Genomic DNA, 13,673 nt, shown 5'->3' with positions numbered 1-13,673 from the left:
AAGACACATAACTAAAATTTTGTGTTCTTTGGTTCAGTGAACGATCTTTTGTCGTTTATCTGCTATTCTCTATCTTCTATGTTTTATTTATACCTTTAGTGTTCATCCGTCTAATTTTTATCTTTTATTTCATTTTGTCAGCTATCTTCTATCTTCTGTCTGCTGTCTTATGTCTTCTATCATCCATCTTCCATCTTCCATCTTCCATCTCTCATCTTCTATCATCTATCATCTATCATCTATCATCTATCATCTATCATCTATAATCTATCATCTATCATCTATCATCTATCATCTATCATCTATCATCTATCATCTATCATCTATCATCTATCATCTATCTTCTATCTTTTATCTTTTATCTTTTATCTTCTATCTTCTATCATCTATCATCTATCATCTATCTTCTATCTTCTATCTTCTATCTTCGATCTTCTATCTTCTATCTTCTATCTTCTATCTTCTATCTTCTATCTTCTATCTTCTATCTTCTATCTTCTATCTTCTATCTTCTATCTTCTATCTTCTATCTTCTATCTTCTATCTTCTATCTTCTATCTTCTATCTTCTATCTTCTATCTTCTATCTTCTATCTTCTATCTTCTATCTTCTATCTTCTATCTTCTATCTTCTATCTTCTATCTTCTATCTTCTATCTTCTATTTTCTTTCTTCTATCTTCTATCTTCTATGTTCTATCTTCTATCTTCTATCTTCTATCTTCTATCTTCCATCTTCTATCTTCCATCTTCCATCTTCCATCTTCTATCTTCTATCTTCTATCTTCTATCTTCTATCTTCTATCTTCTATCTTCTATCTTCTATCTTCTATCTTCTATCTTCTATCTTCTATCTTCTATCTTCTATCTTCTATCTTCTATTTTCTTTCTTCTATCTTCTATCTTCTATGTTCTATCTTCTATCTTCTATCTTCCATCTTCCATCTTCCATCTTCCATCTTCCATCTTCCATCTTCCATCTTCTATCTTCTATCTTCTATCTTCTATCTTCTATCTTCTATCTTCTATCTTCTATCTTCTATCTTCTATCTTCTATCTTCTATCTTCTATCTTCTATCTTCTATCTTCTATCTTCTATCTTCTATCTTCTATCTTCTATCTTCTATCTTCTATCTTCTATCTTCTATCTTCTATCTTCTATCTTCTATCTTCTATCTTCTATCTTCTATCTTCTATCTTCTATCTTCTATCTTCTATCTTCTATCTTCTATCTTCTATCTTCTATCTTCTATCTTCTATCTTCTATCTTCTATCTTCTATCTTCTATCTTCTATCTTCTATCTTCTATCTTCTATCTTCTATCTTCTATCTTCTATCTTCTATCTTCTATCTTCTATCTTCTATCTTCTATCTTCTATCTTCTATCTTCTATCTTCTATCTTCTATCTTCTATCTTCTATCTTCTATCTTCTATCTTCTATCTTCTATCTTCTATCTTCTATCTTCTATCTTCTATCTTCTATCTTCTATCTTCTATCTTCTATCTTCTATCTTCTATCTTCTATCTTCTATCTTCTATCTTCTATCTTCTATCTTCTATCTTCTATCTTCTATCTTCTATCTTCTATCTTCTATCTTCTATCTTCTATCTTCTATCTTGTTCTTGCTCGGCATAGATGATCACGCTTTCGTTGGTTCCTCGGATCGTAAATGCCAGTGATGTCGCTTGGTGGACGCGGAACGGTATATTAAAAACAAACAACGTGATGTTCGGTTATTGTAAATGTGGCCGTAAAATACTTACGGCAACTCGAGTTTAAGGTTGGGCGAACAAATGACGCTTCGACCCGCCAAAAATTTGTCTGCATAAGGAAAATGCAGGGACGTGTAATGAAAACCGTCCAAGAAAATGGTGTGTTGGATAGTCGCCGGAAAGTATGTTGCAGAGTCGTATGCCTTTGTCTGCCGTTGAGAAGACGCCGTATGAATTATAGCCACCATTCTCAAACTATGGTTCGCGACTCACAAGCCCCATAGGAAATGCACACTTCGGTAAAAAGTTTGAGAACCCGACTAGATGGGAAGAACAAAATAATTACTTATTTTGTTACAATGATTTTTGTAACAACTGTTGTTATAGAACATGTACCGTTAGTAGATTAAATAACAAACATTCTAACAAAACTCGTTCCAATTAAAACAAAAATATGACAACTTGAGATATGATGATAACAAGATTATATCAAATTTTGTTAGATTAAACTTGCGAAATCATAACAAAATTATAACAAGTTCTGTTATACAGGGTGTTAGGTTCCTGAGTGCAAACTTTTTAAAGGGTGATAGAGGACCATAAATGGTGCAAAAAATTGTTCTACGCATATGGTCAAATCTCAACCGTTACGTAGTTATTGAACTCCCCATGTTTTTGACTCTTATTGCCTTAACTGGCTATAACTTTAAAACGGCCAAACTTATCGCACTTTTTTAACCCTTATTCGAAAGATTATTGAATTTTCTATCAAATGGCATCTTTGAACCGATCGGTTTAGTTAAATAACTAAGTTTTCTAGATCAAATAGCCTAAAAGTTGTGTGTTTTTATTTGTTTTTGTCAATTATCTTTGAAAAATGCGTAATAATTTAAAATTCTTTCTTTGGCAAAGTTGTGGCCCCTGTTCCACTCTACAATTCGTTCTTTGACATCAAACTTCTATCTCTTATCGTTTTCTTGCAATTTTGATTTAAACGACGCATTTCAGATCAGAAATTTGCAATCGTCATGGTAAGCACTTTTTTGCGCACTGTGCTGCAAATTTAAATCAAAATTGCAAGAAAACGATAAGAGTTAGAAGTTTGGCGTCAAAGAACAAATTGTAGAGTGGAACAGGGGCCACAACTTTTCCAAAGAAAGAATTTTAATTTGTTACGTATGTTTTAAAGATAATGGACATAAACAAATAAAAACACGCTATTTTTAGCTATTTTGCTCTAGAAAACTAAGTTATTTAGCTAAACCAATCGGTTCAAAGATGCCATTTGATAGAAAATTCAATAATCTTTCGAATAAGAATAAAAAACCTGCGATAAGTTTGACCATTTTAAAGTTATAGCCAGTTAAAGCAATAAGAGTCAAAAACATGGGGAGTCCAATAACTCCGTAACGGTTGAGATTTGACCATATGCGTAGAACAATTTTTTTCACCATTTATGGTCCTCTATCACCCATTAAAAAGTTTGCACTCATGAACCTAACACCCTGTATATTCCAGAACAATTTGTTACAAGTTTTGTTATAAATCTATTGGCACAAGTGACCAAAATAACAAAAAAAATATCAATCTTTTTCGCGACAACGCAAAAAAAAATCATATAAATTTTGAAATAATATTACTACAAAAAAATATAACAAAGATTGCAATATACGTATTTCGAAATTATGTTAGAGGTTATTATATTATAATACATAATATAACAAATGTAGTTATACATCTGTTTGAATAAATGAAAAAAGTTTTGTAATAATTTAGTTACTAAAATTGTAACAACTGTTGAGGCACCGTCCACAAATTACGTAACGCTCTAGGGGAAGGGGGGAATACAGCTGAGCGTTACGGTCCATACAAAAATTTTAGGATTTTTATACAAAAAACCGTTACGGAGGGGGGAGGGGGTCGAAAAATGTCGATTTTAGCGTTACGTAATAAATGGATGCTGCCTGATACAATTTTGATATGGATATTAGAGTGGGTCATCGGAACCGTTTTCTCAGATCAAAGCTTTTTTGGTTCCGTTTCTGGTCCTGAGTATCTGTGCAAAATTTGAGCTCGATCGGTTGCGTCTGCACTTGGCGCATTGCAATTGAAATTTATATGGGATTGTGTATGGGAAATAGTTATTTATGTAACGAGTTGCAACATTTATCCAACGAGGCTTGCCGAGTTGGATAAATACGAAGAGTGCTGAAAAAATCGAGTTTTGCAACGAGTTCCATACAAAATTTTATGCAATGATTTTTTCATTATACATACAACTCATTTGAGTTGCATAATGTTCATAATGCAACTCATATGAGTTGCATAATGAACATTATACAACTATTTTTCATTATGCAACTCATTTCAGTTGCATAATGAACCAGTGTGGAAAAATTGGCCATTATGATACTCAAATGAGTTGTATAAAATTGAAATTATGATACTGAATTGCATAAACATACTTTTTTGCATTTTAGCCATAAGTTGAAAAAGCTTGTCTGAAACTTTTTAACCGATACTGTAAAATGATAGCCTAGAATATTCTGAAGAGCTTTGTTGAAGACCGCAAAGCGATCCGTTGCTTGTGAAAATAGTTACAACCAACGAATCGCATGCATGTGTTTATGTTTTAACATGTAAAGGAATAACAATAGCAACAAAATCATGCTGTTTCGTCAAGCAATGGCAACGCTATAACTTTTTTCAGATCACTTCGCGGTCTTCAACAAAGTTTTTCCGGACATGTTTTCACATTATCGGTTACATGGTTTTAGAAAAATTCGAGCTTGTTATGAGAGAAATGCAAAAAAGTGTGTTTTCCTATGTAAAATCCCATTCAAACTTCAAACGCGATGCGCATAACGTAGACATAACCGATCGTGTCCAAATTTTGCACACTTATTTGGGTCCTAAAATGGGATCAAAAAAGCTTTGATCTGATGGGATAACATTGATTTTTTCATTTTTCCATATAAATGATGACCCACTCTAATGGATATTCATATGGAAAAATCCTTATAACAGAATTATATTAATTAACTTTCTTTACCTACCTTTACAGGGAGCTCGAAGAGAAAGTTAATGGCAGGACTAGTTTCCTAACTAACAATCACTCATTTAACAAGCACCTTTATGACGAATTAAGGTACACCGGGGCAAAATGAAACGCGGCCTATCCCGAGCAGAGGAGAATATCAAGTTAACCCTCGAACGATCGCGCTGTTGTATTTTGTACAACACGTTGAAAAAATCTCGCTTTTTGTACTCAGCATAAGCGTGGTGGTGACGGTGATGGCCAACCGCGCGAGTTACGGAAGGTTAACAACTACGAAATCACATAACCCGTATTTGTTTTGTTATTATTAAATAATCAAGGCATAGCTTTTCCATAACAAATTTTGTTGGACATTCTCATTTTGTTATAATCAAGCTACATTTAATGATATACATTAAGGCCCCTTAGCGTGTCAGCTCAAATTTTGCTCTTCTTATTTGATTCTTATTCCTATCCAGCTTTTTACGCTGGCCATAAAACAACGAGGGGTGATTCAATTTTGACATTTCTTGCCGACAGATTTTATGGCCCAATCTAGGGAGGCGGTGATTTAAAATTGTTTATTGAACTGTCAGAAATTTTCACTGTGTTTACCTTGGTGTTTACCATGTTATTAGCAAATCCTTTTCTTCGGTTTTTTATCCATTTTTTGTAATTATTTCGTGAATCACATTTCTTCTTTATGATTTTAGGTACACGATCAATGGGATGGTGAATTTCAATCAAAATGATCCTTCATGGACCCGAGTTAGCCGATGTTTTTATTACTTTATCCAAGTTCTACTCATGACGCGGGCAAGGAACTCAGAGCTGTTTATGATGAATCATTTTTCGACCGAACCTCGACATTTCACCGTTTCTTATCAAAAAGACTGGTTTACAAATTTCAAGCTTCTGAATTTTAATGTGTGCTTTTGTATAGCGCTTACAGAAAATAGGAAATAATAGTCTCTAAATATTAGTCTGCTCTTAGTTCTACGTCATTTATTTGCTACGAAGCTATCACTAGGTTTGGAGCTAGTCCGGAGACGGGATTGTCGAGGAATGAAATTTCACGGTTGTATCAGTATCAGTGCATAGATAATTAACTTGGTATTTCTTGGTTTAGTAACTGGACAGGGTTCTAGCACAAGAAGTACTCTGACTTAAATTCGTATTGGTATAATAATCCGGGTGTTGATTTTGCTCTAAGAAAAGACTCGTTGCTCCCCATAAGCATAAATCCATTGGATGGTCCTTAAAAATCTGTCTTCAAGGAGTCCATAGAGGTAATCACGTTCAAATGTATGCGTGCCTTTTTTGTAGATGTAGTTGTGAAACTGCGAGGAAAATATTTGCACTCTTGCCCCGGACGTTAGTTTTATCATTATTTACCCGTTTTACCCAAATCGATTGGGTAATATTTGCATATGCAATCTGAATAGCCTTTCAATCGGCGTGCACTTTTGTGTGAGGAAAAATTTGCGCTAGTGTTCGTGTGTTGAAATGTCACTTATCTCTATAGCCAATCTCATGGCATCTCGCAAATAGAAGCCATTCCACCCAACTGCCAGCTACTGTCTTTTTAAACTGAAATGGTAAAAATGTAATGATAAATAGGAAAAATAAAGAAACTTTCAATTTCACAAAAACAAAAATCGGCATTGTTGACGTTCGATTGAAAATCTAAAACATCTTCAACACCACAAAGATTGCTTTGATCAAAACCATAAAAATCAAAAGCGTCGGCAAGAATTGTCAAACAGGGGTGATTCAAAATTTATAACACGCTAGCGTAAAAAGCTGGATAACAATCATCAAGCACGATAGTAGTTGTGTAGCCTTTCTATACCAATTCCATAAACAAACAAACAAAAATAGCACCTCTTTGTCTCGGTACCTCCAATGTAAACATTTCGATAATATGAATCATTTGAAAACAACTCAAGCAGTAAACTACTCTACTTCAATGAATAACGAGGAAACATATCCAAATGTCACGAAAAATGTTAGATTTTTTATGTAACAAGCTAGAAATGATCGAATTATTTTGGTACGCTCTCCCACTGTTTATGTTTGCTGCAACAGCAGTGCTGGCGGACCGCTTGGTGAAGATTTCGTAAATTATAATACTTTGCTTATTTTACTAACAATTGTGGTAAAAAAAGTTAAAAAATATTCACCCCACAAATTATTTTTGATTTTGTGACGCATAACCAATGTGTTTGACTGGATTTTTTGATTGATTTCTATCAATTTCATTGATGCTTTGGCCAGCAGGATCGACATCACTGCGTGCAATGATCGATGATTGTGCGCGCCAAAAGACATCACCGCGCTGCCGCCGTCGTCGGTGGTACTGCGGTGGGTGGTAAACAGCGCCAACCACATTTTTAGTGCGATCGAACCAAATCGTTAAAAATTTCTACTTTCGAGTGAACTAATGCTTAGTAATTGTGATTACTTGGAAAGTGGTTTGTATTTGAAGTAGTGTGAATACATTTTTATGCCGAATATCTCGCGTGAAATTGAATATTTTATAGAATAAGATAAGTGTCGATTTTTTACAAATATGTATTGGTGCAATGTTGTGTAAAGTTGATTTCGGTCAATGATTTTGAAGAAGCCATTTTGCGATGACACGCTAAGGGGCCTTAACTAAATTACATTTAAATAACATGTTTTGTTGAAGTACATGTTAAGTTTTTGTTGTACTATTGATCAACTTATCAACAATAATACAACAGTAACAAATTTTGAAATCACAGCAACAATTCGACGATTACGACCTATCCCTTTGTGTTGTTACTTCCATTAGAAGGAAATTTCTGAACTACTCTTTTAAAGAATTCCTTAAAAAAATTTCGGATAAGCACTTGGAAGTTCTGGAGGAACCTTTCGATAAATCCCTGGAAGAAGTCTTCAAGAGAACTCCTGGCGCAATTTTTATAGAAATTCCGAAGGTAATTCTCTGAGCAATTATTAAAATTCTTGGCAGAACCTTTTGAAAAACTCCTTGAGAGTCATCCAGAAAAACTCCTGGTGAAATCCTCAAAGAAATTTTGAGAGAAATCTTAAACATCTTAAGATGAACTTCAGGACTAATGATCACAGGAAATTCTGAAGAAATCTTTGAAGGGATTCTATGCAGGATTCTGGAGGAATTTATAGAGGAGTCTTTAAAAATCCATGAAAGATTCCGTCGAAGAACTCTCGGAGAAATTTCTGGAATATTTTTGATGTAATTTATGGAAAAATTTATGACGAAATCTGTCGACGAATTTCTGGAAGAATTTTATGACTAAGTTACTTGATAATCACAAAAAGGAATTTTAGAAAAAAAAATATTGCAAAAATGTCTGGTTAAAGTCCTGTAGGAATCATCAGAGGAAGTTCAAGAGAAATTATAGCAAAATTTTCGGAGGCATCCTTGTAGAATCCAGGAAGAATATTCGACATAATTCTTGAATCCAGGGAAAATCGTAGGAATTTAAACAAATTTCCAGAAAAGTTGTAATAATATGTACAATATTTCCAATATCCCAAAAAATTTCTGCAAAACTGTTGAGCATTCTAAAAATTCATTACTTTCTATGCTGAAAAAAAAACAAACCAAAAGTCACCCCGAGCAGAGGAGAATATCAAGATAATAACAACTGCTTCACAAAACCTGTTTTTATATCCTGTTTTGTTATTATTAACTTATTGAGGCATAACTTTTCCATAACAGGTTTTGTTGGGCAATCTGATTTTGTTATGATACTGCTATTGGTATTTTTTTCTTTAAATAACATTTTAATAAGGTGTTTTGTTATAGAACAAGTCCTGTTATTATTGTGCACCATTATTTGATCATCAATAGCACAACAATAAAGTTTTGCAATCACAACTACACCATGCGAGACTTACAGCAAAAAAAAAAATGAAAAAGTTAACATTTACTGATTTTCCTACAAGAAGCCATGTTTGGAGTCTAGGAGAAATATCTTCGGTGTCTATGAATCGGTAAGGCTGTACTTTTGACACGGAACTAAGAATTACTTGTAATTTTTATTTATATTTAGTTCGATCCATTTCAGTGGAAAAAATGTAGAGTTTTTGTTGGTTATATTTTGTAAATAAAAAAGTATACAAACAATATTCCACCATCACTCATAAACAAAATTATTTTTTAAATTATCTCAAGGGCTTTTGGGCCAGGAAGACTGGAAGCGTGCCATTCTCTTTGAATGACTGGCTTATGAGTTATAGTGTTTGTTTTTGTTTTCAAAATGAAACCAACAGAAATTCTTTTTTTTTCCTCTGAAATGACTCGAACTTGGGGTTACATATTACCTACCTTGCGAGGATAAAAAAATCTTTGTTATGATTCTGATATTATAACTCATTTTGCATCCATATTGATATCAATAACTTTTTAATTTCAAAATTTAATATTGAAACATTGTATAAATTCACTGTTAATAAGTTGTTATGAAACTAACAAAACCTGTAATTTAACTGGTCTTCCACGAACATTTTCTTGTTATGATTTTTGTTATTTTGCCGCTTATGACAGACAAACTTATAACATGGTATGTTGTGGTCATAACATGAAAAAAACTCTTTGCGTTACTCAGTTAATTTGCCAAAATAACACATTTTACTATGCTGTTGGAGGGCCCATATAGCCGAGGCGGTAAACGCACGGGTATTCAGCATGACCATGCTGAGGGTGACGGGTTCGATTCCCGGTCGGTCCAGGATCTTTTCGTAAAGGAAATTTCCTTGACTTCCTTGGGCATAAAGTATATTCGTGCCTGCCACACGATATACGCATGCAAAATGGTCATTGGCAGAGGAAGCTCTCAGTTAATAACTGTGGAAGCACAGACAAACAGACGTAACACTTGCGAAATTTCCATCGACCACGCTTTTAACGATCATTTTAAATTTTCATAGTTGTGGCTTTCACAACCAGAGGCGCGCGCATCGTTTTTCTATGCGTTTGACGTTTCACACTAGCGCCTTCTGTTGACGATATGGCACAACACAGTGATTCGTGCAGCTTTTCCACCAGGTGATGGTAGTGTGAACTGGGCGATGGATTTCCATGAAAATCGTTCAAGGTGTTACGTCTGTTTGTCTGTGGTGGAAGTGCTCATAGAACACTAAGCTGAGAAGCAGGCTTTGTCCCAATGAGGACGTTACGCCAAGAAGAGAGAGAGAGAGACTATGCTGTTGGTATTCCCTTCTGCTCGGGATTTCTTGGCCTATCTCAATGCGTGGTTATCTCAAGTTCTGAAAAGGAATTGTCGAATCAAATGGAGCATTTCTTGACCATTTTGGTCAAGCTACACTCTTAAAAAATTAGGAATTTACACGCGACGTAAACCGTCAACGTACGTAAACATTCTATGACTGAATGGCAAATTTGACTCAATTTTACATTTATCATGTAAACTCGAGTTGGCTGCACAAAATGTCTACAAACCTATCTGATCAGGTAGGTAGAAACAGTTTCACATTTGAGAGGCCCAGAATCAAAGGGGTGTAAGTGACCATTTTGTCGATTTTGAGCCAAGCATATCATAAAATTCTTCAGATTCCAAGCTTTCAGGAACTTTTTAAGATTGTTTCTACGATGTTTGGAAAAATTACAATAAAGCAGAGAAAATTGGGTTGATTTTGAAACTCCATACATTTTGTATGGGATGAAAAATTGGTCAAAAACTTACAACCTCATTTACTCGAAAGTAGATTTTTTTCACTTACACCCCTTTGCTTCTAAACCCCTCATTTATCATCTATCTTCCAACTCGGTGATACAGCCAAGAGGTATGGTGATTGTCTCTCAATCAGAAGATCAGTGTTCAAATCCAGGTCAACATTTTTCAATGTATTTTACTTTCATGTTTTATCTGGCGATTCGGTTCTAGAGATTGCTAGCTCGAATTTATTTGTGCTAGAAGACGTAAATTTTACGGGCCGCTCCTTTTATGTGAATCCATGGGAACTTACATAAATTTACATGATTTTTTCTAAGAGTGTAGAAGAATGTACTGAACGGAAATTATTTGTGCAATTCTGTTTGAGGTGCATACCTAGCATTAAGGAGAAGCATCTATGGATTTAAGCAATCGGCCCCAAGATCAGCCCTATGCTGGAACCACCGGTTACATTCCCTTATTTGAAGCATTTTCGTTATCGAAGAAACTTCAGGTCTTGTTAAATTTGTATTAATTGTTTTTAACAATTACAGTGGGACCGCAAAAAAAACCGTGGATATGGGGCACATGTGGAAGCGAATAACAAGCCTCCTTTTTTTCTGGGAGAAGAAGGAGAATGTGGGGTGTGAACAAAGATTAGTGACATTACCCTTGGGTGTCCTTCCCCTAGCAAACGTCGATGACAGCAAGCATCATGACGAGGTGGACAGTGTGATGCTATTTCATTGAAGAGTGGAGCTTTGGTGGAGCACCCCAAATTGGACCATCACACTATTTTTGGTACGCCTAAGAAGTGTGACAAAAGTGCACATCTGTTCTGACATCTAGCGGTTGAGTAATGCTGTATCGCGTCAGCTATACCTAAGGAGGCAGCCTCTTCAATGCGATGTAGGCTGCGCGACATCGGTAAGGTAGCCTGCTGGAAACCAAGAAAAGCAATGCTAGAGTAAACGGATTGATTCAACAACAACATACCCGGCTACGAATTAAGGACATCGATTGGAAAGTCGGATCTTGGAACGCGAGAACTTTGAATGAACCCGCACGTGATGGGCTCCTGGCTCGTGAACTGCAGAATGTCGGCGTTAATGTGGCAGCTATCCAGGAGATAAGCTGGTCCAAAACCGGAGAATGCGAATGCCGAGCGGTGGATCCCATCGCGAACACTTCATTTAAGTACCACAATTACTGCAGTGGCGGCGCGGCGATAAGGCAGAACGTGGAGTTGGCTTCATAGCGATCGGGAAGCAGATGAAGCGAGTTATTCGGTGGAAACCGATAAGCGACCGAATCTGTGTGTTGAAGATGAGGGGCGTGAAAAGGCGTATTGCAGCTGCGTATATGGGCTTTTACGAATTGCATAACCAGCTTAGGTCTCGTAGCTTGCAAACGCAAACAACATTCGCTCTACCGTCTATCCCCGTTGGTTTGACCGCATCTAATCTGAACACTTTTTAATTTGACCCCCGCTAATCTGCACATCGTTCATACTAAAAATGGTTCAAACGTCATTCTGCTCATGGAACGGGGTGAAACGGAACTCAGAATCAAAACAAAACAGCAAAAAGGGTAACCATCAGTGTGTTTTTCGATGCCCACAGGGTTACTAGAAGTTCAAATTAAAAATAAACTCCGTTGGTTTGCATGAGGTGTGATTCAAACCAACGGGGGTAGACGGTATAATATAAGACGTTGATTCTTCCGGTTGCCTTCTACGGTCACGAGGCGTGGACGTTAAAGGAGGTAGACCAAAAAGCTTTCGGAATTTTTGAGTGCAAAGTGCTGCGGACAATTCTCGAAGGAAAAAAAATATAGTGGTTTAAAGGGTGAAGAGAAAAGAAAGTTACAGGGTGTTTTAGAGGTCAATTGAAACCCCTGAAAACCTCATGAACTGCCCATGTAAATCCTCTTGCCCATGAAACCCCTCTTGACTCTTTCTTTTAAATCCATGGAACCCCTTTTTACCTCTATCTTAGGCCCTCTAAGGCTAATTTTACCTTCATTACGCTGAAAGTACCTTAAACGTCCCGTTTTGCCGCCTTGATTTCTCCAAAACCCTCCCCCGTCCGCTTAAATTCCTTTTGATACCCTTTTGTTGCCTCCATCAACCTCTTTGAGATTCCCTTTAACACGCCTTTCAGCCTCCATTGCAAATTCTCAAGAAACCCTTCTTCATGAAGAATGAATGTTTTTGCAAAAACAAAACCAGTTCTTAAAAAGTGAATTTCTTAATTTTATGCATAGATTGAGTTTTGCATTTACTTTTCTATTTAATGCAAAGATTCCTTTTGTCTACCCTGACTCAGTTTATGAAACGAGGTTCTGAGGTATGCTTACCTTCTGTATTCTATGTTGTATCTTCTGTTTTCTATTGTCTTTCTCCCATTCTTTATCCTTTACATTTTATTTTCTATATTTTATCGTAGATCTTCTGTCTTTTACATTCCATCTTGTATTTTCTTGCTTCTATATTTTACTTTGAATCCTTATCAATCTACTATTTTGTCATATTATTATTTTTTCTCTATCTTCAGGTGTCCTTGTTCTATCTTATGTCTTTAATTTTCATCTGCAATTTAAGCTTTGCGAGTGTTAGACTGCTGATAAATATATACACTGGATGATTATTATTACCCTTTCCGTAACGCGTTTGTTAGACGATGACCCAATGATCTCCGACTCAGAACTGATTGACATAAAAGTTCACCGAATGGTTGCAACTTACGTCACGCATCATAATCCACTGCAGTAGCACGCGCATCAGCTCTTATTCAACAGCCAGCACACCAGTCAGTTCTTTCGCTGCCATTTAATAAAATTATCTTTTGTAGTTTCACGGTGGCAGCCGGGAATGCTTACTACTCCTATTACGGCAAATGTCCCATTCATTAGGCTTCCCTATAGACACTATAGCTCTCCGGCTCGGACTGTGCCACCACGGCCGGCGATCGCCCATCAGGACGGATAGGCATCATTAAACTTACTAATGCAAACGGACTGTCGTGGTCATCATATCTTCGCTATGGGATCTCGGGCGAATTTCTCATTACCGTTAGGGGCACCCTTCGTTATGTAACGCCCAGCAGCGTAGAGCCAACATTCTCCGCGAAATTCACATATCGGTTTGGCGCTAGCACCCTATAAAATACCAACACCTATCTATAGGCCGGTAGCCGGTACCGTCAGTCAAGGTATGGCTTGGCTACACTTCGACGT

General features: G+C 36.2%; 1 protein-coding gene across 5 annotated transcripts in view; it reads right to left on the bottom strand.

The window, feature by feature from the left end:
* Window positions 1–13,673, bottom strand: part of LOC109409288 (protein rolling stone) — a 122,028-nt gene that overhangs the window by 2,095 nt on the left and 106,260 nt on the right. The window lies entirely within an intron of this gene.

This window comes from Aedes albopictus, chromosome 2, assembly GCF_035046485.1.
Source record: "Aedes albopictus strain Foshan chromosome 2, AalbF5, whole genome shotgun sequence".
Classification (NCBI taxonomy): Eukaryota; Metazoa; Arthropoda; class Insecta; order Diptera; family Culicidae; genus Aedes; species Aedes albopictus.
Note: the sequence above shows the minus strand (reverse complement) of the source record. Positions and strands in the feature narration are given on the sequence as shown.